The following is a 25,686-nucleotide window of genomic DNA, read 5'->3' as shown; positions in this document are numbered from 1 at the left end:
CCTGTCTCGGACTCCCAAATGCTGGGATTACAAATGTGTGCCACCACGCCTGGCCATCCAGACTTTGGACCCACATTCCTGATTTTTGTTGCCTTGTTGCTGGGTGTCCCAGATTATAAGTGCCACATAGAATGACCGACAGACCACACTATCTGCCATTCTAGAGTGTGTGTGGGGGGGTCATGGGGATTGAACTCAATGGTGTTCTACCTCTGAACTATACCACCAGCCCTTTTTAATTTATATTTTGAAACAGGGTCTCACTAAGTTGCCAAGGCTGGCCTTGAACTTTTAATCCTTTTGCCTCAGCCTCCAAGTACTGGGCTTATAGGACTGTGCTGCCAGGGCCCATTTCAGGTTTCAAAATCTCTTCTAGCATGAACTACATTCTCATTTCTTCTTTCCTGACTTAAACATCTATATATTGACCTATAGTCCAAACTCTCTGATTTTTCTGCCTAACCTGATCCCGGAACAATGTCTCTAACCCTTCTCTCCATCACTGTGACAAAATACCTGAGGTAATCAACTTGAAAGGAGCGAAGGTTTATTGGACTCACAATTTCAAGGGTTTCAGTCCATGGTAGCTTGGTTGCTTTTGGTTCTATGGAGAGGCACATGGAAACTAGATTCCAAAAATGACTATCCTGAGAGAGGAACTGCCAGTTTAAGTCCTGGGCCTAGAAATGGTGGTGTCATATCTACCCCCTCTTCTATGTGTCAAGGAGTCACAAAAAACATATTCAGAGGAGGGGCCATAGACTCAGTGAAGGGATGTTGTGTTAGCTTTATTTTAAAGATGTGATTAATACTATAATCAGTAGGTTTTTGTTTTGTTTTTTTGTGGTACTGGGGGTGGAACCCAGGGACATTCTACCTCTGAGCTACACTCTCAACCCTATTTTTTATTCTTTATTTTGAAACAGGGTCTCATTGAGTTGCAAATGGCCTCACTAAGTAGCTAAGGCTGTCCAGGAACACGATCCTCTTGTCACAGCCTCCCAAATACTGGGCTTATAAATCTGGGATTTACAAGTGTGTGCCACCACGTCTAGCTTCTAATCAGTAGATTTTAAATAAAGCTTCTTTCCTCCATAATTTAGGTAGGGCCTCATCCAGTCAGTGGAGTACCTTAATAACAAAGACCAAGGTTTCACAAAATAGAAAAAAAATTTTTCTTTAGATGCAACACTGAAACCCAACCCAAGTTTCCAGTCTGCTGGCCTTCCCTGCAGATCTCTCTCCAGACTGCAACAGCAATTCCTACCTGAGTTTCTAGCCTGCTAGACTGCACTACAGATTTTAGTCTTTTCAGCCCCTAAAATTACATGAGCCAAATCCTTAAAATAGAAAAAAAAATTTTTTCCTTAGAATTTATATAGACATAGAGACAGATTCTATCAGTTCTGTTTCTCCAGAGAACACTGACTAATTCACTTCTTGCAAAATCCTGTGCATTAATGATTAACTTTCACTTATGTACAGATTTGCAAGGCAAAGATCCACACAAGTCTAGACGATTGTAGGCTCCAAATAGAACCTGTGTCCCAAGATTGACAGTCTGTGGTGTTGAACACGATTGTGACAGGCCCCTTCTCACAGCCACCTCACCAAAGTGCCTCTACCAACGTGGTGGAGTACTCATTAGCAGTAACACATGGGATGTGTTTATGTTTGGCTGTGCATAGGATAAAGCTGATTAAATGAGTTGCTTAACAATGTTTACAAGGTAAGCCTTAACAGATGTAAAAAAAAAAAATCATCTTTTGAGTGTAAACAATGATGTTGGTTGGTTCAACAACCAACAATATTGGTTTCAGAAGTTTCTAAGAGGCAGAAGAGTGCAAAAATATGCTTTGTAATTGATTTGCAAACAGTGAAAAAGTTACTGGGTAATACACTAGCTCTGGAAGAAATATCTTTTGTCAAATTAACGTAATCTTTTTCGACAGAATTATTGGCCTGTTAGAGCAGGAGGAAGTGATGGATGTAATCTGTCTTCAATGTAGGTAGGTATTTTATCCTGTCTGACATTACACAGATATTTGTAAACTAGGCAAAATATGATCTAACACCTCAGTGCTTAAGTGGGCACATTTGAGAATGCTGGAGGATTTGTTCTCAGTCGCTTCCCGTAGATCACTATGAACATAGGAGAAAGCAAGTGACATCTTCAGGTTTTTGTTATGACATAGTAGTTGCTAGAATCGTGGTACTCGGCAGTGAGTAGCCAAAGGGGCTAGAGAGGGGTACCAACAATTGGGAGTTCTCATGTTCCATAGGCACATGAATTTTATCATTCCTCCTCCCTGTAATTCCTCCTGGAATAGACTATAAATTCGCCCTTCCATCTCATAGCTTTTGGTACCAGTCATCTATACGGTAGTCCTGCCCTCTATTTTTAGTATTGACATCATGTTGACTTTTCTTACGACCAAAGAGGGCTTTGGTGCTTTGTGCTCTTGTCCAGAAGCCCTCTAAGGTTTCTACGAACTGGAGTTGAAAGGTTTCTTTGGATTTTGACTTTTCCAATGCTTCTCTCTTCCACTGCTGTGAATGACCAGTTGCTGGCATTAGAGTCTGTCCCACACTGAGTTGAGATCACACCACCCACGCTTTCTAAACAAATAAATTAGAAAGGCATTCCATTCTTAAGAGACTCTTTATGGAGTGAAACATCACATCTTTCTTTACAAAACAAAATTAATATATTTAAATTAGGGCTTAATTTGCAAAAGTTCAGTTGAACAAGCAACTTTTCGGGAACTCATCAATGTATATTAAGAAACTTGGACTTTAGCCCTGATAAATCAGTGGTTCTCAGAATTTAGAATACATTAGAATCTCCAATGAGAGTCACTAAAAAGTACCAAGTACTCAGTCCCAGGGCCTCTGGTTCATTAAGGTCTGAGTTGGGACACAGTAATCTGCGTGCATGCGCGTGCGTGCGTGCGTGCGTGCGTGCGTGTGTGTGTGTGTGTGTGTGTGTTGCACTGGGGATTGAATCCAGGGGAATTCTGCCTCTATTTTATTTTTAAGTCTTGCTAGGTTGATGAGAGTCTCACTACTTACTGAGGGTGTTTTGGAACCTGTGATCTTCCTGTCTCAGCCTCCCAAGTACTGAGATTACAAGTGTGTGCCACCAGGCCCAGCTAGTAATCTGTATTTTTAACATACACCACAGGTAATCATGATATAGAAACTCCTTAGGCTACTCTGAAAACCACAGCTGTAGAAATTGAACTTCTGAAGAATCTTAAACAAGTGTTTGGTATGCTTGTATTGTAGGATATATATTTTAAGTAAGAGTTCTCCTACAGATGAGTAGGAAGAAATACCAGTTTGAAGATCATTGCAGCAGCCCAAGAAAGCCATGATGGTGATGGAGTTCAGTATCAGTAAAACCTAAAGTCTAAAAATAGATTGGAAATCCTGAATTAAAATGCCTATAATAGGGAAACAGGAGAATCACAGGTTCAAGGCCAGCCTCAGCAACTTAGTGAGATCCTGTTTTAAAATTTAAAAAAAAAAAAATCAAAAGTGGCTGGGGCTATAACTCAGAGGTAGGATGCCCCTGAGTTAAATCCTAGTACTCTTCCCCTAAAAAAAAAAAAAAAAAAAAAAACAAAAAAAAAACATTACCATAGGAGCCAGTCAGGTAAATGAATAGAAACTTGAGGAAAGACTATAAACAGTGATAGATGGACAATGTATGTCCCAGCTTAAAAAGACAGTTGCTCTTCTGTTCCCGCTGATCCTGGCTGTGCTGAAGTATAAGTTCAATATTACCAAAACATTCTAGTTTCTCCAGACACTGAGAAATTGAGATTTCAAACGTAAGACTTCTTATTTTTTTCAAATAGTGGCAACAAATTTAATTTTGTCCCAAACTCAATGGAAACCAAATATTAATTTAGGCCCATAGATCAGTTTGCAGCCTTTTTTTTTTTTTTTTTTTTTTTTTTTTGGATAAGGAAGTAAAGAACAGGAACATCAAAAAAGACTTGATCAGCTCACAGATGCCAAGACTGAGAATTTAGAACAAAGATCTGGTAAAAAATGAAGCCTTTGTTTTGGAATTGAGTTTAAGAAGTCTGTTAGATTTCCAAGGGGAGATTTCAGATGGAAATTGCTGAATGCCTCTTGAGTACTGAGAGAAAGAGGTTTAGAAGTCCTTAGCAAATATGCTAGCACAATGGAGTTCATCATATGTACATTTAACCTGTACAGATTCAATCAAGCACATTTGTCAGGAAGAGAAAGAGGTCACAATTTCAATTGAATGATTTCTCCTCTCAAACATATGTACCAAGGTGAGTTTGAGAAGGAAAATGTGAGTCTCCCCCAAACATCATTTTATCTCGGTTTTCACATGGCTATGAGTAAGCACTTTGTCATACTATGGCTGATTCTAGATGCTTTTTTAAAGGTTTTTAAAGATAAATTTCATTGCACAATAATTTTGCCTTACATGCCGATTTCATTTTATCTTTTATTTGTTGTTTGGGGTGCTGGGCATTAAACCCAGGACCCCATGCCTACTAAGCATGCCCTCTCCTACTCCCATCTGACCCGATTAGACTGTATGAAAACTATTAAGAAAGATGTGATCCTCCTGAAGATGAGTAAGAGGAATGTAACAAGCAGTAATGTAGCCTTGGATCCAGAGAATGTCATGTCTGAGAAGGAGAGCAGAGAAAGAGGAGCCAGTGGAAGAGAAACCAAAGGCTATAAAGAGGCCTAAGGGGTTTCATGGAGACCAAAGCATTGGTCGATCATGTCACATCCAGAAGAAAGTTCCAGTGGAACAAGATCTTAAAAATATCCATTCCGTTTTGCTATTAGAAGGTCACTGGCATCCTTGGTAGGAACACTTTCACACTGCCTAGATTAGTGAGATAGTCTGCTGGGGCTGCAATAAAATACCACAGACTAGGTGGCTTAGACAAACATGTCTATTCTTACAGTTCTGGAGGCTAGAAATCAGAAACGATCAAAGTGTTAACACGGTTGGTTTCTTCTGAGGCCCCTTCCTTTGGCTTGTAGATGACTACCCACTCCCTATATCTTCACATAGCCTTATGTGGTCTCTCCTCTGCATGTATTTGTGCCCTAATCTCTCTTCTTATAAGGACCCTGCTCATATTGGACTGGTGTCCACCCTAGGGACCTCATTTTAAATTAATTCCCTCTTTAAAGATTTTATCTCCAAGCTGGGCATGGTGGCACACACTTGCTTGTATTCCCAGCATTTGGGAGGCTGAGACGGGAGGATCACAGTTTGTGGACAGCCTCAGATACTACTTGGTGAGGCCCTTTGCAACTCAGTGAGATCCTGTTTCAAAGTAAAAAATAAAAAATAGGGCTGGGTGTGTAGCTCGGAGGTAAAATGCCCCCTGGGTTTCATCCCCAGTACTGAAAAAATAAATAAATTAATTAATGAATTAAAGATTCTATCTCCAGCCAGGCAGAATGCTGCAAGCCTATAATTCTAGCTACCGTGGAAGTGGAGCTAGAGGATCAAAAGTTCAAGGCCTGTCTGGGCAACTTGTTAGACCCTGCCTCAAAATAAAAAACAAAAATTGCTGGTGATGTAGCTTAGTGGTAGGGTGCCCTTAAATTCAATCCCCAGTACAGCAAAAACAAAAACAAGACCCTATTTTCATAGGATAGGATGGGAAATACACCAAGTGATGTGTGTGTGCTTAAATATACCACTTTGAGTCTCACTATGATGTTTAATCACAATGCACTAATAAAAGTATTTTTTAAAGAGATCCTATTTCCAACCATAGTCATGTTGTAAGGTTATTAGGACTTCAATATATGAAGGGGGGGGGGGGCAATTCGGCCCATAACACTCCAGAAACCAGTTTCAGGGAGGCTGGGAGAGAAGTAAGTTGAAGAGAAATCAGGAGGGAGAAAGTAGAGACAATTGTTTGGAGAAATTTGAATAAAACAGGAAAGAGCTAGACTGGATCTGAGTGACCAAGGAGGAGATTTTCAGCCTGAGAGAAACTTGAGTGTTTTTATAAACTGAAGGGAAAAGACCAGTGGAGAAGGAGAAATAGAAGCGTGGGGGAGGCAATGGGGCAGATACCTAAATAGGGATAGATGGTTTCAGAGAGATGGGAGAGCCGAGCAGCTGGAGAGAAAGAGGTGAGGATGGGCAAGAGCAAGGACAGAGCGGGGGGGAGGAGCTTCCTCAGTGGAGTGGGAGCCAAGGTCGGCCATTGAGAAGCAGGTGTGGTGGTGCACACTTATAATCCCAGCACTTAGGAAACTGAGACAGGAGGGTCTCGGGTTCAAAGCCAGCCTTAGCAACTTAGCCAGAGCCTCAGCAATTTGGAGAGACCTTGTGTCAAAGTAAAAAGTTTTGGGGATGTAACTCAGAGGTAGAACATCCCTCGGGTCAATCCCCAGCACCAAAAAGAATAAAAATTTAAAAAGACTCAAGAAGAGCTGACACAGGGCTTGGGAAAGTTTTGAAGGAAAGAAAGTAGAAGAGAGAAGATGGACAAATACATAGTGGACAGATATTTCTCTTAAAGTCAACACTGAGCCGGGCCTGGTGGCACACTCTTGCAATCCCAGCATTTGGGAGGCTGAGACCAGAGGATCATGGTTCACAGACAGCTTCATCTACTTAGTGAGGCCTTCTGCAACTTAGTGAGACCTGGATTCAAAATAAAAATAAAAAATAGGGCAGGGGGGTGTAGCTCGGAGGTCAAATGTCCCTGGGTTCTATCCCCAGACCTGCAAAAAAAAGAAAAGAAAAAGCCAACACTGCATCTTCTCTGATTTCCTATGTGACCTTGGTTACAATTATCTAATTATTCTTTGTCATGGTATTTGTCTATGTGAAAGAGAGTTCCTAATTCAGTAAGGCACACATGCTCAGGAGGCTGAGACAGGAGGATCACAGGTAGCAATTTAGTGAGACCCTCAGCAATTTAGGGAGGCCCTGTTTCTTGTTTGCTTGTTTGTTAGTTTGGTACTGGGGATGAAAACCAGGGGCTACTTAAGAATTATACCCCTATCCCTTTTTTATATTTTATTTTGAAATAGGGTCTCCCAACAGCCATGCGTGGTGGCGCACAATTATAATCCCCACGCTTGGGAGGTGGAGACAGGAGAATCACACAGGTTCAAAGTCAGCCTCACTGGCTTAAGAGACCCTGTTTCCAAATAAAAATAATATAAAAATAGGTCTGGGAGTGTAGCCCAGAGGTAGAAGGGTTTCCAGGAACCCCAGTACCACCAAAAAAAAAAAAAGAAAGAAATAAAAGAAATAGGGTCTCCCAAGCACTGGGATTATAGGTGTGCAACACCATGTCAGGCTGAGACCTGGTTTAAAAATTGAAAAAAGGGTAGGATGTAGCTCGGAGGGAAAATGCCTTGTGTTCAATCCCTAGTACAAAAAATAAAGTAATAATAATAGCTATTGTGCACACACCACACTATTGTGAACATTAAATAGGAAAATGGTTAAATTTTCAGTAACATTTTTAGTAGCATTCTGTCTCTTGCATTATCCAACACTAGCACACTGGTTTATCAAACTGCTTCTCTCACTTCTTTCTCATTTTTCTTTATTCAAGATTTACCTGGGCTATTTTTCAAGGGCTCAGTGATTGATGTAGATTGGTGGTAGTATGCCATTTCCCATTCAAAGGTTGAGCCAGTAGGTGTTACCTTGACCGTTTAGTCTTAACTCTTTCCAGAACATTCCAAATAAAGCCTGTTTTTTCTCAAAGAAAACAAAACATACACATACCAAAACATTTTTAAATTAAAATTTTCTGTCAAAAATAATCTCTGTTCTGCTCAAAGCTGGTTTTCAGGATTGTTAATTGAGACCAGTCTTTGCTTCTTACCCTATAGGGACAGTGAGTCAGGATTTCCTGAAATTAGGCAATCATGTAAAATGCATTAACGGTTTCTAGAACACCTCAAGTTTCCCTGTGCCAAGAAATTAACATGTTTTTTTTTTTCTTGGCATCTCTTTTCTCTTCCCCAGTGACCTTGGTTAAGGTCCTTCCATCAAACGCAGAGTCAGTATGATAATGTAGCTATAATTCATCATTGAATTGTTTATTTTTTTCTGGAAATGTATAGGTCTGGTGGTAATCACTTCATATCAGGGGGAGAGTTGGATTCCAAGTCTGAATAATGATTTTATAATAAAATCTGCATTAGCTATTTGTCCTGTTTCAATTCCTTGCATTGCTTAACTCAGTTATAATCTGATTTCTATCCCGACTCTACCACTGAAACTTTTCTTTACTATCAGCAATCTTTTAATTACCACTCCATGGTTCTCATTGCATCTGAACTCTCAGTATTAATTTCACCTTTATTTTGCAGCATCTTTTGATTCCCAAGCATCACGTTTTCCTGGTCCTCTGTATCTTCCCTGTTGATGGCTCCTCTGTGTGTACCCCAGTGATGCTGCAGCTATCCCGAGTTTACCTCCTTGTGCTTCTGTCAAGTTTCAGAAATCAAATGGCAGCAAGGGCCAGATCAAGCAGGTAGCACAAAGGTCAGACAGAACTAATAGGGACTGGCGGGAACTTTAGAAAACACGTTCCCTTTGTAAGGAAACCCCAAGTTGAAAGTCTTTTAAACATTGTCTTGGCCCCCAAACCCCAAAGCTTAAAGAACTGGATTGTATAGCTATTTAGTGACAGAGCTATTCTCAGAACTTGGGTCTTCCTGTCTAGGACACTGAGGTCAAGACACATTTATGGGGTCTTTTCTGTGTTACTTAACCCCCTCGTAATAAAATAGTGATTATGCCTGACTTTGAGTTCAGGGGCATTGGGTAAGTCACCTGACATATTTTTAAAAATTTATTTGTATGTGTGTGGGACTGAGGTGTGAACCCAGTGATGTTCTATCTCTGAGCTAGCCCCCCAGCCCTGCAGTCACTGTGCACCCGCCTCAAACCTGTGATCTTCCTCTAAAGACACTGGTTCACTAGCCGGGCGTGGTGGCGCATGCCTATAATCCCAGTATTTGGGAGGCTGAGACAGGAGGATTGCAGGTTCCCGGCAAGCCTCAGCAATTTAGTGAGACCCTGTTTCTAAGTAAAAAATAAAATAGGGATAAGGGTATAATAGCTCAGAGGTAGAAAGCCCATGGGTTCAATCTATAGTATAAAACAAAACAAAACCCTACTCATTCCTATTTTTCAGAGTCCTAAACATAGGAAACAGTCACCAGCTTGAGATTAAAATATCTGAGGAGCCGTGCTGTTGGGATTCCAGACAAACAGGCACAGGGTGAAATGCAAGGCTGGACACGGCCTTTCCCACACCCCCCACACACATGCTACACCGTTTCTGCGTTTCCTCCACCTCAGTCCCCTCTGTGTACCATAGATAAAAAGTGCCACACAGTCACATCATGTCTTGCCTGAAGCAATCACATCATTTCCATCTTCCTTCAGCAGCTTGACCTGCCCTCTCCCTCCCCTAGCCTCTAACAATGACTACACATAAATCCTTTCTCCTCAAACTGGCATTCCCTGTGTGCCTGTTAGACCGTTAGTGACACAAGTAACAGGGACCCAGGTCCTCTTATTACTGTTGTGATCATGGGGCTCAGTCCAGTGTCTGGCACAAAGGAGTTTCTTAAATACTTGTCACCAGGTGTGTTGCGCACACTTATAATCCCAGTACTTGGGAAGCCGAGTCAGAAGTATCACAGGTTTGAGACCAGGCCCAGCAACATAGTGAGGCTCTCCACAAATTAAAAGAATAAAATAGGCCTGGGGGCAGAGCTCAGAGGTAGAATGCCCCTGGGTTCCATCCCCAGAACAACAACAACAACAAAAACTTAAATAAAGTGGAATGGCCAAGCATGTTGGCATACTCCTGTAACTCTAGTATTTAGAAAACTGAAACAGGAGGATTGCAGGTTCAAGGCCAGCTTCAGCAACTTAGTGAAACTGTGTTTCAAAATAAGAAGGTAGATGCTCCTGTACCCCAATACCAATACCCAATCCCCAGTACCAAAACAAAAATAAAAACCAAGTGGAATGCTCACCCCCAGTGCCAGCTCTTTGTTGCAGCAGTTACCTGCAACGGCCTCCCTCTTCCTTCCTCCAAGAAGCCTTCTCAGATCCTCTGGCCTACACTAACTCCATTAACAGGGATAGTGTTTCAAGTCTGTGCTACACAGTTTAGCATTTGATTACATCCCATGCTGGTGATATTCTTTCAGTCTTCAGGTAAAAGATGTTGTCAGCTGTTCTCTGCTGCTCCAAGAACATTGGGTAGCTGAGTGAACCCTGAAACTCCTTAAAAGTAATATTGAGATATAATATCTGCACCTTGCCAGCAGGAGCCCCACTGTGCTTTGAAGATCAGGACTGTGGTGTTCAGCTTTCAAATAAATCAACTTAATTCCAGGAAAGTCTGAGTAACTGCAAAAAATTAGTCAGAAAGGATAGAACGCAGCCCAGATCCAAGGAACATGAGATCTTCCATAGAGCTAAGTCATATCCTGAGAAAGGTGATAAATTCCCTTGATGGGAGAACACTCAGGCCTATTTTTTTCAAAGATCCCGTCCTTCCCCTGCACATAGCTCACCCTCAGCCTGTCTTTACGAGAACTGAGTAAGAAGCCTTCTATGGGGTTCTTAAATATTTAAGGATGACGGCTTCTGGGATCATTTTGTCTGCAGTAATTCATTTTGGTCTCTTGTTTAGACCACTTGCTCTAAAGCAAAGACTCATGGGAGTGCTTGTTTCTCCTTTGTAAGGAGTTAAATGTCAGTTAAAATCTAACTTCTATGGCAGAGACACAGGACCTCAAAAACTAGCAAATGCAGGAAGGACTTAGAAAAAAATTTTTTTTTCTTCCAAAAGTTTCCACTTGGTGACAGGTATGACCATTCTCTCTACCATTAGGCAATCTGTGACATGCTAGATTAATGAAGGTCATGGTTTTATCAAATAGAAAATTGTATCAGGACTCTTCTTAATGTAATTATATAAATCTGACTTAAATTAACCTAAAGTAAAAAGGGACTTTAGTCGCTTTGGCAAGCTTAACTGAAAAGTCCCAGAGTTGTGTGACTTTGGGCATGACCCAAGGCAGGACCAGGCAAACCCTCACACATTGCCTGCTTTTGTAAATAAAGTTTTATTGGCGTGCAGCCACAGTTATTCTTGTGGTGGTGGGGGGGTACTGGGGATTGAACCCAGGGGTGTTCTACCTCCAAACTATAGCCCAATCCTATTTTTTATTATTTATTTATTTATTTATTTATTTATTTATTTTGGTGGTACTGGGGGTGGAACCCAGAGGCTTCCTACCTCCGGGCTATACTCCCACCCCTATTTTATATTTTATTTGGAAACAGGGTCTCACTTAGTAGCTGAGGCTGGCTTTGAACCTGCGCGATCCTCCTGTCTCTCAGCCTCCCTAGCGCAGGGATTACAAGCGTGTGCCACCATGTCCGGCTTAACCCAACACTATTTTTTAAAATATTTTGTTTGGCGGGGCGTGGTGGCACACGCTTGTAATCCCCGCACTTAGGAGGCAGAGACAGGAGGACTGCGCATGTTTGAAGCCAGCCTCTCTGGCTTAAGAGAGACCCTGTTTCCAAAAAAAAAAAAAAAAAGTATAAAATAGGTCTGGAAGTATAGCCTGGAGGTAGAAGGGCTTCCAGGAACCCCAGTACTACCAAATAAATAAATAAATAAACAAATAAATAAATAAATAAATATAAAATATTTTGTTACAATTTTTTTTGGTGGTACTGGGGATGGAACCCTTCTACCTCTGGGCTACACTCTCAGACCTATTTTTTATATTTTATTTGGAAACAGGGTCTCTTAAGCCAGCTAAGGCTGGCTTAGAACCTGCATGATCCTTCTGTCTCAGCCTCCCAAGCACGGGGATTATAAGCATGTGGCACCACGCCCGACCAAATATTTTGTTACAATTTTTTAAATTTTGCATTTTATGGAGAAATTTTAGTCCTTTTATTTATTTTTATTTTTTCTACAATTTTTTTACTTTTACTTACAAGTGGAACATACTGAAAATGGTTTACTTTAGACTGTGCTTTATGCCCTCTCCCCCCAACCCCGTTCCCTTTCTCCCCTCCCCTCCCAACAATGAGTGTCCAGATTAATCACGCTATATTCATACTTTTATACATATTTGGATGTAGCTCCTCCATTAATCAACCTCAGCCCTCTTCCTCTCCTAGCCTTCCATTCTAGCTTTGCTGAGATTTCCCCTCCATTATCTGGAGTCCCTCTGGTGTCCCCGATGCTCCCTAGTTTGGGCATATTAAAGAAACATATGTCCCTTCTCTTTCTGAGCTTGGCTGACCTCACTTAACATAATGTTCTCCAGATCTTTTCATCCTCTTGCGAATGACATGATTTTGTTCTTCTTTAAAGCTGAATAGAATTCCATCGTGTGCATTTCCCATAATTTTGCAATCCATTCATTTGTTGATGGAGACCTGGCTAACCCCGACCCTATTTTATTTTTACTTTGGAACAGAGTCTTACAAAGTTGCTGAGGGCTTTGCTAAATTCAAACCTATGATCCTCCTATCTCAGCCTCCCAAGAAGTAGGATCATAGACATGCACTACCATGCCCAGCTACGTACATATTCTTTTACTTATTGTCCAAGGCTGCTTTAAGGCCACAATGGGGTGTGGGGATGTAGCTCAGTGATAGAGCCCATACTTAAGATGCATGAGGCCCAGAGATTGAGTCCCAGCACAAGAGAGAAGAAAGGGGAAAGAAAGAAAGAAGAAAAGAAAGAAAGAAAGAAAGAAAGAAGAAAAGAAAGAAAGAGAAGAAAGAAAGAAGAAAGGAAAGAAAGAAAGAAAGAGAAAGGGGAAGGAAAAGAAAAAGAAGAGAAGAGAAAAGGAAAGAAAAGAAAAAGCCACAATGGCAGAATTGAGTCCTTGCAGGAAAGACCTTATTGCCGATAACATCTAAAATATTTACTATCTGGCCCTTTCCAGAAAAATCTTGCCAGTCCCTGGCTCCAGAACTGGGATGATGTCATCAGAATTCTCTGGCCATCCCTTGGCTATGATCTTCCTCCAGGATGACTTGACTCTTGGACTACATCCCCTGCTGATATCACTTTGCATTATGCATCCCAGTTGAAAAGAACATTTCTTTTCTGGTAATTCTTAAGAAAGCCCTTGAAGGAAGCTGATGACTTGAGTGAGGTGTCCATCCTCATGTTGATGCTTCACAGTGAGGACAGAATCACACTGTGTGGCTTGGTCGGGGTCCCGGTATCAGCCCTGGTCCTGGGCTTGGTCAACCACATGCAGGAGACAAGGAAGGAGAATAAGAGAGAGCTTTGCCAAGAGAAAGATGCTAGAGAGGCAGAAACACATGTCCCTTTTAACACTTCTCAGGGCAGTCACATTCTGATCTGAGACACTTCTCAAGGCATGTCAATGAGACGTCTGTGTGATCAGATCCTTAAGGCAGTAACTACTAATAACTGACCAGTTATTGATGATGTTATTTGTCAGACTCTATGGTAAGTGCCTAATAAACGTAGCCTTTTGTTTATCCTCCAAACAGCTCCATAAACCAGCCTTTTTAAATTTACATTTTATGGATTGGGCAATCTCAAAGAAGTTTAACAAAAATTTACCCTAAAAGGCTGGGGGTATAGCACAGTCAGAACACTTCCCTAGCATGCATAAGGATCTGGGGCTGCTCCCCAGTACTGCAAAAAAAGAACAAAATAACAGCTTACCAGAAAGTCCTAGATCTTGCCAACTTCAAACCTGATCTGTGTGTCCTGCCTCCCCATCAGGTAGTAGACCCTCCCATTCTAGAAACTCCTCAACACCTCCACTGCCCAAATGAACTGAACTGGGGACCAGCAGGCTTGAGTTTCAATGACCAGCTCCGCCACTAACTTATTGGGTGATTCATGTAACAAGTTACTCAATTTTTAGGATCTCAGTTTCTTCATCAGTAGTTTATTTCTTTTCCTTCTTTCTTTCTTCTTTTTTTTTATGATACTGGGGATGGAACCTAGGGACATTCTACCTCCGAGCTACACCCCAAGCCCTATTTTTATTCTTTTTTTTTTTTTTTTGCGGGTCTGGGGATGAAACCCAGGGGCATTCGACCTCCAAGCTACAGCCCCTGCCCTATTTTTTATTCTTTATTTTGAAACCTGGTCTCACTGAGTTGCAGAGGGCCTCACTAAGTAGCTGAGGCTGTCCATGAACCTGGATCCTCCAGCCTTAGTCTCCCAAATGCTAGGATTACAAGCGTGCGCCACCACACCCGGCTCTCCTATTTTGATTTTTTATTTTGAAACAGGGTCTTACTAAGTTGCAAAGGGCCTCACTAAGTAGTAGCTGAGCTGTCCTCGAACCGCAATCCTCCTGTCTCAGCCTCCCAAATGCTGGGATTATAAGTATGCATCACCACACCCAGCTTCTTTTTCTGTCTTTTTCTTTTTCTTTTTCTCTTTCTTTTTCTTTTTCTCTTTCTCTTTCTTTCTTCTCTCTCTCTCTCTCTCTCTCTCTCTCTCTCTCTCTCTCTCTCTCTGTCTCTCTGTCTCTCTCTTTCTCTCTCTTTGCATACTAAGGATTGAATTTAGGGGCACTCTACCTCTGAACTACACCCCAGCCCTATTTTATTTTTTATTTTGAAACAGGGTCTCACTAAGTTGCAGAGGGCTTCATGAAGTTACTGAAGCTGACTGTGAACCTGGATCCTCCTGTCTCAGTCTCTCTAGTACAGGGATTACAGGCACGCACCACCACACTTAGCTCATCAGTGGTTTTCAAACTACATCCTATGGAACACAGTGACTCCCATGATGGTGCCTCAGTTACCATGAGAGAAACCCAAAAAGTGTTCTTCCCTCCCACACTCATTCTATCCCTCCATCTCCCTTGCTTTTTGTTGGATTGTTTAGGTCTTATGTATACAGAGTAAAAGTGTCCATAAAAGAAGGGAGGTGGGTGTTATTTAAAGTTATGGAACTAGCCGGGCGTGGTGGAGCACACTTGTAATCCCCGCGCTTGGGAGGCTGAGACAGGAGGATCGCACAGGCTCGAAGCTAGCCTCAGCTACTGAGTGAGGCTCTCAGCAACTTACTGAGGCCCTGTTTCCAAATAAAGTATAAAATAGGTCTGGGAGTATAGCCCAGAGGTAGAAAAGCCCCTGGGTTCTACCCCCAGCACCACGCGCGCGCGCACACACACACACACACACACACACACACACACACAGTTATGGAACTAGAAGACCTCTAAGAGGGTGTATTCATTCGTGTCACCCCTCCATGCCAGTCTGACATGGGGCTGTACCTATCTTCTGTATTTCTATCTTTTTAATAACTTCTTTAAATCTTCAAAAAAAAAGAAGACCTCTAAGATCTATATTAATATTCTCTTGTTTTTTTAATTTCTTTTTTTTTTTTTGTACTGGGGATTGAATTCAGGGATATTCTAACTCTGAACTATATGCCCAGCCCCTTTGTATTTTGAAGCAAGGTCTCCCTAAGTTGCTAAGGCTATCCTCAAAACTGTGATCCTCCTGTCTCAGCATCCCAAGTATTGGAATTATAGGTGTGTGCCTCCACGTCCAGCTATCAGTTAATATTCTCTGCTTGCTCTTGAAATATCCTCTTCCCCTTCATCCACCCTGCTCTGTTCCTTAGTGCCCTGTATGAACCACATTGACAGGTTCCTTGTGCTGTGGCTTCCAGTTGGACTTGGCCAATTAGAAAGAGTAGTGTCCTGAGTACAGTAGTGCATGCCTGTAATCCCAGTATTTGAGAGGCTGGGACAGGAGGATCACAGGTTCAAAGTCAGCCTCAGCAATTTAGCAAGATTCTCAGCAATCCTAGCAAGACCCTTTTTCTAAAAAAAATAAAACAGGTCTAAGGTTGTATGTTGAAGGCAGAATGCCACTGGGTTCGATACCCAGTAACAAAAAAAAGAAGAAGAAGAGGAAGAAGAAGGAGGAGGAGGTGGAGGAGGAGGAGGAGGAGGAGGAGGAGGAGGAAGAAGAGAAGGGGAAGAAGGGGAAGAAGAGGAAGAAGAAGGAAGACTGGAAGAAGAGACAGGTTGGGAAATTACGTTCCTTGGCTCTATATGGCTGAATTCAAAATCCACAACTCCTGTTGTGTGGGCCTCCCCTTCTGTTCTTTCTGGGTTTGGGGAACTTCTCTATTCTCTGACCCCAGCTGACCTAGAGGTGATAATGTCTTACTGCTGCTGCCAGCCCTGGGTATACCAGTATTCTATTTTTAAATCTCATTGCAATAAAAATGTGTCTGGTTTCTGTCTATACTTTGTCAAAAGTATCTTCCTTACATACTCCTCATTTACTCATTTTTAATGGGCTACGGACCCTGACCGTTTATTCTGTTAGAACTTGAGGACTTATGAATCTATGAATAGCAAACTTAAATTCACCTAGCCCACTTCCGTACCCATTCTTATACCACCTGAAGGCCTGCTAACTCCAGGCACAGTCGACAGTGGGTACCTCTTTTAGCTCCAGCTTTTTGTAGCCTAGGACCTGAAATCTGTCATCAGAGATATTTTAGTGCTCTTAAAAAAAAACAACAACAGAAAATGGGCAACAGATAGTAAAATACACTGACATCTGGATTTTTTCAAAACATCTAAAAGAATAAACACATATTTTCCTCAATCATGATTGCTTTTCTTCCTTTATTCCTCTGTTTGGTAAACATTTATGAAATATCTGAAATATTCTAGACACTGAGCTTGACCCTGGAGATACAGGCCAAGCACGACTGTCAAGTATTTCAAAGATTTATGAGGGAAAAACAAGTAAATGAGAAACTTAACTACTGGAGTCATTCAAGGGGGAATATCCCTTCCCAGAATTCCTCACTTTCAGACATGGAGATACCCTACAGCATTAAAGACAGCTCAATCTCAACTTTGCAACAAAGACTGCAATAGAAATGTATTGGTTAACCAGTCCCACTGAAAAGAAATCTTACTGTTGAAATGTAATTGGTCTCCAAATATAGTAAAGTCTCATTCATGGGGTTGCATTCATTCAGAATTTAAGTAATCCACTAAGGTATTTATATTTCTAGTGATTAAAATTTTTGTCAATTATTAGAGTCTTTTCCATTAACACAAGGAATCCAACTTCTAATTTAGGTTTGATTGGGTTAAATATATATATATATAAGGCTGGGCGTGGTGGTACACGCTTGTAATCCCCGCACTTGGGAGGCAGAGACAGGAGGATCATGCAGGTTCGAAGCCAGCCACACTGGCGTAAGAGACCCTATTTCAAAAATATAAAATAGGTCTGGGAGTGTAGCCCGGAGGTAGAGGGGCTTCCAGGAACCCCAGTACCACCAAAAAAGAAAATTATATATATAATATAATATATATATATATAATACACACACACACACACACACACACAACTAAAATATAATGAGAAGTTGAGAGATTTTTTTTTTTTTTTGGTGGTACTGGGGGTGGAACCCAGATGCTTTCTACCTCCGGGCTATACTCCCAGACCTTTTTTATATTTTATTTGGAAACAGGGTCTCACCAAATTGCTGAGAGCCTCACTAAGTAGCTGAGGCTGGCTTCGAACCTGCGCAATCCTCCTGTCTCAGCCTCCCAAGCGCGGGGATTACAAGCGTGAGCCACCACGCCCAGCTGAAGTTGAGAGATGTTGATGCTAAGAGAAAGAAGGCATGATATCCATGGGAAGTAAGGACACAGGACCTGAATCGTGAGGCCCAGGGGAGACTGGTCAGAGGAGCACAGACGGGCAGAGGAAGAAAGTGCTAAGAGGAAGAGAGGACCTAAGTAAGCACAGGGCTGTGCAGGGAAGTACGGACTACGTGGACACTGCCAACAGCTCACCTGGAAAAAGCGTAGATGTGGAAGAGTCAACAACCCAAACTCCTCATCCTTCTACAAGGAATGGTAACCCAAAGGTGCTCGAGGAACAAACCCTCCCTTCTGTTACCCTGTGAGGCAGGAGGTCAGCCCGAGGGCAGCCCCTTTGGTCTCTGTTCATCTGCATTTTGTAGCCCTCGGCCAAAGTGATTGGCTTCATGATGGGTCTTGAACCTGTAAGTATTCAAACCAGGACTCTGAATGTGGCAGAGGTGTAGTCAGAACTCAACTGGGAAAGTTCTTTTTCCACTGGATTTGATGTTAGGATGATGGGGACGTGAAGCTTCTATAGCTAGTTTATGGTCACGAGAGGAGAATAACTAGGAGGCTAACTAGGAGAAGGGTGAACAGAGCAGAGGAATCTAAGGTAACTTTGAAGCTGTGTGTGTGTGTGTGTGTGTGTGTGTGTGTGTGTGTGTGTGTGTTACCGAGGATTGAACCCAGGAGTATTCTACCTCTGAGCTACATTCCTAGCCCGATTTTATTTTGAAAAAAGGTCTCATTGTGTTGTGGAGGGCCTAAGTAGCTGAGGCTGACCACAAATCTGTGATCCTCTTGTTTCAGCCTCCCAAGTCTTGAGATTATAAGTGTTTGCCACCATGCCCAGCTCTGAGTCAAATTTAAAACTGATATAATAAAATATGTATGTAAGACAAGGGTAAGTAATGATATAACACATATACAATCCTTAGTTTAATGCTAGGTGTTATTTATTAGTCCATATTTTGGTACTGGGAATAGAACCCAGGGGCTTTCTACTTCTGAGTTATACTCTCAGACCTATTTTATTTTTTATTTTTGAACATGTCTCACTAAGTCCTGGGGGGCCTCACTAAGTTGCAGAGGCTGGCCTGGAACCTGTGATCCTCCTGTCTCAGCCTCCCAGGTACTAGGATTACAGGTTCGTCACCATGCCTGACTGCTGCTAATTTTGAGTACTTATCATTGTTGTAAACACTACATATTTCAACTAATCTGATTCTCAAAACCTTTGCCCCATTTTTCAGGTAGATTAACCAAGTATATACTTTTATTATTTTTGTTATGAATATTTCTTTTGGTGGTACTGGGGTTCCTGGAAACCCTTCTACCTCTGGGCTACACTCCCAGACCTAATTTTATTTTATTTATTTTTTAATTTGGAAACAAGGTCTCTTAAGCCAGCGTGGCTGGCTTCGAACCAGCGTGATCCTCCTGTCTCCACCTCCCAAGCACGGGGATTACAGGAGTGCGCCACCACGCCCGGCTGTTATGAATATTTGATGACACTTTATGCTCCCTGACTTGGAAAATCAACTCATTTTTTTTTTTAACATTTGAGACTTTTTTTTCTCATGGTACTGGGGTTCCTGGAAGCCCTCCTACCTCCGGGCTATACTCCCAAACCTATTTTTACATTTTTATTTGGAAACAGGGTCTCCTAAGCCAGCATGCATGGCTGGCTTCGAACCTGCGCGATCCTCCTGTCTCTGCCTCCCAAGCGTGGGGATTACAAGCATGCGCCACCACGCCCGGCAAATTTGAGACTCTTAAAGCATTAATTCAAGTTCCATGAAATAGCAACTCCTATTTTACATTATGAGGAAGAACTAAAAGTTTCTTTCTTTCTTTCTTTCTTTCTTTCTTTCTTTCTTTCTTTCTTTCTTTCTTTCTTTCTTTCTTTCTTTCTTGTGTACTGGGGATGGAACCCAGGAGCCTTCTACCCCCAGGCTACACCCTCAGACCCATTTTATATTTTATTTGGAAACAGGGTCTCACTAAGTTGTTGAGGGCTTCACTAAGTAGCTGAGGCTGGCTTCGAATCTGTGCGATCTGAACCTGTGCGATCCTCCTGTCTCAGCTTCCTAAGTACTGGGATTACAAGCGTGCACCACTATGCCTGGCCCAAAACTTCTTTCTTTAAAAACACAAGGAGATAGAGCCGGGTGTGGTGGCGCACCCTTGTAATCCCAGCATTTGGGAGGCTGAGACAAGAGGATCCAGTTCTCGCACAGCCTCAGCTACTTAATGAGGCCCTCCGCAACTTAGTGACATCCTGTTTCAGTAAGAATAAAAAATTTTATTCTTAAATAATTTTAAAGAATAAAAAATTGGGCAGGGGGTGTAGTTCAGAGGTCAAATGCCTCTGGGTTCCATCCCCAGACCCGGAAAAAAGAAACACACACACACACACACACACACACACACACACACACACACACACAGACAATGAGAGTCAGGTGTGGTGGCACATACCCGTAATCCTAGTACTTAGGAGGCTAAGACAGGAGGGTTATAGGTTCTCGGACAGCCTCAGCAACATAGCAAGACTCTCAGCAAACTAGCAAGACTCTGTCTCAAAATGTAAAAATAAAAATAAAAATAGCGCTGGGGTGTAACTCAGAAGTAGAATACCCCTGCTTTCAACCCCCCAATACCACAAACAAACAAACAACAACAACAACAACAACAAATCAGTGAGGATGTTCTTCAGTGCCCCTCCATCTCCAGTGATGCCCAGAGAGGGAGGTGAGACTGCAGAGGTTTTGCTGCCTGGTAGGAGCCCTTCAATTCACAGGGCCAACCACCGGAAGCCAGCTTGGCCTCTGGTCTCCCCCAAGGAGCAGCAGCAGGCCTCCCAGGGAAGATCTCTTTTCCCAGAATTGCTTGCTGCCACCTGCTGGTCACATCGAGTTAAAACAAGCATCACATTGATGTTTTCCAAATTTATAAATGAGTTTCCAAATGTTTCCCAGCACAGCATCCTGGTGTTCAGGAGCCTCCTGGGAACAGAGGGCCTGCGTGGCTTCCTAAGCAAGGCGCCCAGGCAAAGGCTGTCACTGGTCACAGGGAAACTCTCAAACCATTGTCCCTAGATCCATTCTCCCATCGTACAGATGTGCCATTTTATCTTCATTCATACTAACAGCTTGCACAAGAATTCCATTACCATGCTAATCATCTACTTAACCTTTTTTTTTGAGGGGTGGTTTCCTATAGAAAAACCATGGGAACAGTACAAAGAACTTCCCTCTCTTCTTCCCCCAGTGATGACCCCACTGAGGTTTTTTCCAGTTGTCTCTGAAGCTCCTTCATAGCAGAGGATTCAATCCAGGGCCACGTTGTTCTGGTCCTCACGTGTGGTCCAGTATCTTCCGATTTGAAACATTCTTCACACTTCCCTTGGCTTTCATAATGTAGAACGTCCCTCAATTTGGGTTTGTCTGATGTAGGCTCATAAAACTCATTTTTTACATTTTTGGCTAAAATATAATGTTTAACTTTTTGCTGGAAATTGACCTATGGTCATTCTACCTCTGAACTAAAACCCCAGCTTTAATTGGGGGGGGGGGGTTCCAGGGATGCAACCCAGGGGCATTGTACTTCTGAGCTACACCCCCAGTCCTATTTTTTATACTTTTTTGTGTGTGTGTGTGGTACTGGGGTTCCTGGAAGCCCTTCTACCTTCGGGCTACACTCCCAGACCTAATTTTTTACATTTTTTATTTGGAAACAAGGTCTCCTAAGCCAGCGCATATGGCTGGCTTCGAACCTGCGCGATCCTCCTGTCTCTGCCTCCCAAGTGCGGGGATTACAAGCGTGCACCACCACGCCCGGCTTTATTCTTTATTTTGAAACAGGGACTCATTGGGTTGCAATGGGCCTCACTAAGTAGCTGAGGCTGCCTGCGATCCCGGATCCTCCTGTCTCAGCCTCCCGAATGCTGGGATTACAAGCCTGTGACACCACACCCCGCTTTTTTTTTTTTTTAAATCAGATTTTGCTAAGTTGCTGAGGATCTCAAAGATTACTTAGTTTTCTGAGGCTGACCTTGAACCCGTGATCCTCCTGTCTCAGCCCTTCCATACTGAGTTTACAGGCATGTGCCACATTCCTGGCTGGTCAGTTGTTTCTTGGGGGTCACCTGAGTGAGTCTGCAATGTCTCCGCCCCGTCCATGAGGCAGGGTTTAAGTGAGGCTCTGAAGAGGGTTTAGCTTTCTGGTATCTCTGCTTCAAGCCCTTCCCAATCCATCTCACCTGCTCATATTTATCTAACTACCTGACATAAGGACCTTTGTAGTTAAGTTAGACCCACCTGAATAGTCTCTCCATCTTAAGATTACTAAAACCAGCAGAGTCCTGTTTGCTATGTTAGCATGTTCTCAGGTTCTGTGTAACAGGACTTGGACGTCTTCAAGGGCATAGCATTCTGCCTGCCACTGTAGTTAATAAACAGTTTGTGTGGAGATTTTTTGAGACTTGAAATTCCAATTACTTATCCCATGTTAGCAAATGAGTTTTAGCATCCATCGATGCTTCTTGCCTGATTATCATAATAATTATTATTGGTCCCAAAGAGTGGTTTTCTAAAGTCTGTCATTTCTTCTCCATTTATTAGTTGACTTTCTGCTGTAAAGAGGAACTTTCTCTTCTCATTTACTAACTTACATCACCTAGATGTGTAGGTTCCTTATTTGGTTCAATAGATTATGATCCATGACTATTGGCTTTTGTTTTGATGTTCAGATTGTGAACAATCAATTGTGATAACTTACTATGTTCAGACCAGCCATTTTGATGTTCAGACTGTGTAATCTGGGTTAGTAATTTGAGAAATCCTTCAAGCTTTATATTTATATTTATTTTTTTGTGATACTGATACTGGGGATTGAATCTAGGGATATTCGACATCAGATCTACAGCCCTAGCCCTTTGCTTTTTTTTTTTTATTATTGAAACAAGGTCTTGCTAGGTTTCTGATAGTTTCCTCGATTGTGGAGACTAACCTTGAACCTGCAATCTTCCTGCCTCAACCTCCCAAGTACTAGGGTTACACGCTTCCGACACCACACCTGGTTTCCTTCAAGCTTTTATATAGAAATATTTTATGATGTTTATACAGGGTGTATCAAATATATGAAAACAACAACAAAAAATAAAACAAAACAAAAACCTAACATTTGGCTCTGGGCTGACTTTGCCTTCCTCAAAAGTTAAAGTGCCCTTACAGGAAAAGGAAAAAACAAAACAAAAAAGCCCTGCCTTTTGGAATGTACCTAAAAGCCCATTAACATTCCTGAACTCTAGCGGCCCTGCCAGCCTTTCCCACCAATAAAACTCTCTCCTTTGTCCTGAGAGCCAGCCTGACAGGCTCTTGGTTAGGTTTGTACCCTCCTGCTAGACCACAAAGTCCTAATAAGCCCAGTTCTCTTTCTTTTCTTTTCTTTTTTTTTTTTTTTTTTTTTTTTTTTTTTGGCAGGTCTGGAGATGGAACCCAGGGGCATTTGACCTCCAATCTACACCCCTTGCCCTATTTTTAATTTTTTATTTTGAAACCGGATCTCACTGAGTTGCAGAGGGCCTCACTAAGTAGCTGAGGCTGTCCGTGAACGGCAATCCTCTGGTCTCAGCCTCCCAAATGCTGGGATTACAAGCGTGGGCCATCACGCCTGGCTCCAGTTCTCTTTCATGGAGAGAAGTGGGCAGACTGTGGTGCCAAGGCCAGGCAGTAGGTATGCTCTGGCCAGGCACAGGGGCTCCCAGTTCCTTTCCACTGACAGAACTAGGAAATACGTGTATGAATACACACACACACACACACACACACACACACACACACTCAGCTCTATTTTTTCTATGTGTATATATTGAAAACAAGTGTTCCTAACAGTATCTCCAATACCAATTCAATATCAAGGATTTTTTTTTTTTTTTTTTTTTTTTGTGGGTCTGGGGATGGAACCCAGAGGCATTTGACCTCCGAGCTACACTCCCTGCCCAATTTTTTTTTCTTTATTTTGAAACAGGGTCTCACTGAATTGCGAAGGGCCTCACTAAGTAGCTGGTCTCAGCCTCCCAAATGCTGGGATTACAAGCGTGCACCACCACGCCCGGCTATTATCCAAGGATTTCTTTTCCCCATATTTCTGCCTTTCCTGTGGGAAAACTGGCTTCCATTTACCTTTAATATATCAACCTTCCAGCAGCCTTTCTCCATATATATATATGTAGCCTGGAGGTAGAAGGTAGAAGGGTTTCCAGGAACCCCAGTACCACCAAAAAATATATATAAATAAATAAAAATGTGGTGTTTTTATAAGCGGCAAATTTCAATATAAAGTTATACTTTAAGGTGATTCCAGACTTCACCGTCCTCCAACAGGTGGGAGAAGTGATGTTGGCCTTTGCCTTAGAACCATGGTTCTTATTTCTTGGTTCTACATCAAAATACCACAGACTAGATAATTTGTAAACAACAGAAATTTATTTTTATCTTTATTTATTTATTTGAGGTGCTAGGGATCAAACAACCAGAATGTGTTGCTGATAGCTGTCAGGCGGGGAGGTAGGATCAGTGCTCCAGCAGGCAGGCTCTGCCTCTGGTGAGTGTTGCCTCTGCTGCATAGACCTGTAGCTGGCCCTCACACAGTGGAGGGGACAAACGGGGCCTCCCCCTCTTTCAGAAAAGACCTGATCACTTTCCAGATTTCCCACCTCTTCATCCCACCACCCTGGGGACCAGCTTTCTGTACGTGTTTTTTGGAAGGACACACTATTCAGACCGTAGAAGCCACATAGGCCAGGCGTGAGAGCACTTCAGAGCTCTGCTGTGAGAGACAGCCGTTTTACTTTGCCTCGCCATGCAGCAACAAAATGGCACGCTTGCAGTGGCTCCCAGGCCCGTCTCATCACTCCTCCACACGCATTTCTTTTTAAATAGCTATAATTATTTGCCCCCAGCTTCTGACAGCAAATGTCACAGCCAGTCTTTACCGTCTACCCCCCCCCCCCCGTTTTTTTCCTGGTACACATCAAGTCCTAATGCCTTTGTGCTTTCTGCAAATAAAAGGCATCCTTTTCAGCGACTGATGGAAATAAACAGCTGGACTCTTTCAGAGGACGCATCGGGAAGTGACGGGACATGCTGAGACACAGCTGCCGCGGACGGCGGGCTGGAAGTGACTGCTCAGCACAAAGGGCTGCAACTTCAGGCACAGAGAGCCTCTCTCAGAAAACCTGCCTCTGGGGGTCAAGTGGGTTCAGGGGGGAAGAATGGTAAGTGCTGCCTCCCTGAAGTTACAGCACCGGCCAGGAGCTGGTGGGGCTGGGGCAGGAGCTCACAAGCAGCTTTCCTGCCTCTGGGCCCCTCACTGGTCTCTGTGATGAGGCCCAGAGTGATCCCGCCCAGACACACTCTCCTATCCAACATCTGAAGCTACGGCCAGGCCAAGGCTTCCTGGCTCCGTGGATCCAGGAAAGGTACAAGATTGAGATACTACTAACTCCAGATTCTGGAGAAAGCAAAAATTTGACCACATTTTTTTCCCCTTCCCTGGGTGCTCCTGGGGATTGAACTTCTGAGCTACACATTCAGCCCCTTTTTATTCATTTATTCATTATTTATTGTTGCTAAGTTGCTGTATGCTGGACTCTAACCTTTGTTCCTCCTATCTCAGTCTCTCAGGTACTGGAATTACAGGTGAGCACTACCCTGACCAACTCTGACCTGCCCACTTCTACCTGTCCCCTCTGCAGCCAGGCTCCTTAAATCAGTGATTCCCAATACTGGCTGCCCTTAGAATGATCTAGAACCATTTTAATTAAAATATCAATGCCCAGGAGCCACCGCTGAAGTTTAATTGGTTTAGATGGTTTAAACATAAGGCTGCTTAATAGAGTCCAGGTTGGTACACGCCTGTAATGCTAGTAGTTGGGAGGCTGAGACAGGAAGATCACAGGTTCCAGGTCAGTCTCAGCAACATAGGGAG

Source organism: Muscardinus avellanarius (assembly GCF_963383645.1).
Source record: "Muscardinus avellanarius genome assembly, chromosome: 3".
NCBI classification, from domain to species: domain Eukaryota; kingdom Metazoa; phylum Chordata; class Mammalia; order Rodentia; family Gliridae; genus Muscardinus; species Muscardinus avellanarius.
The sequence above is the reverse complement of the archived record's forward strand: the minus strand, read 5'-3'. Positions refer to the sequence as shown.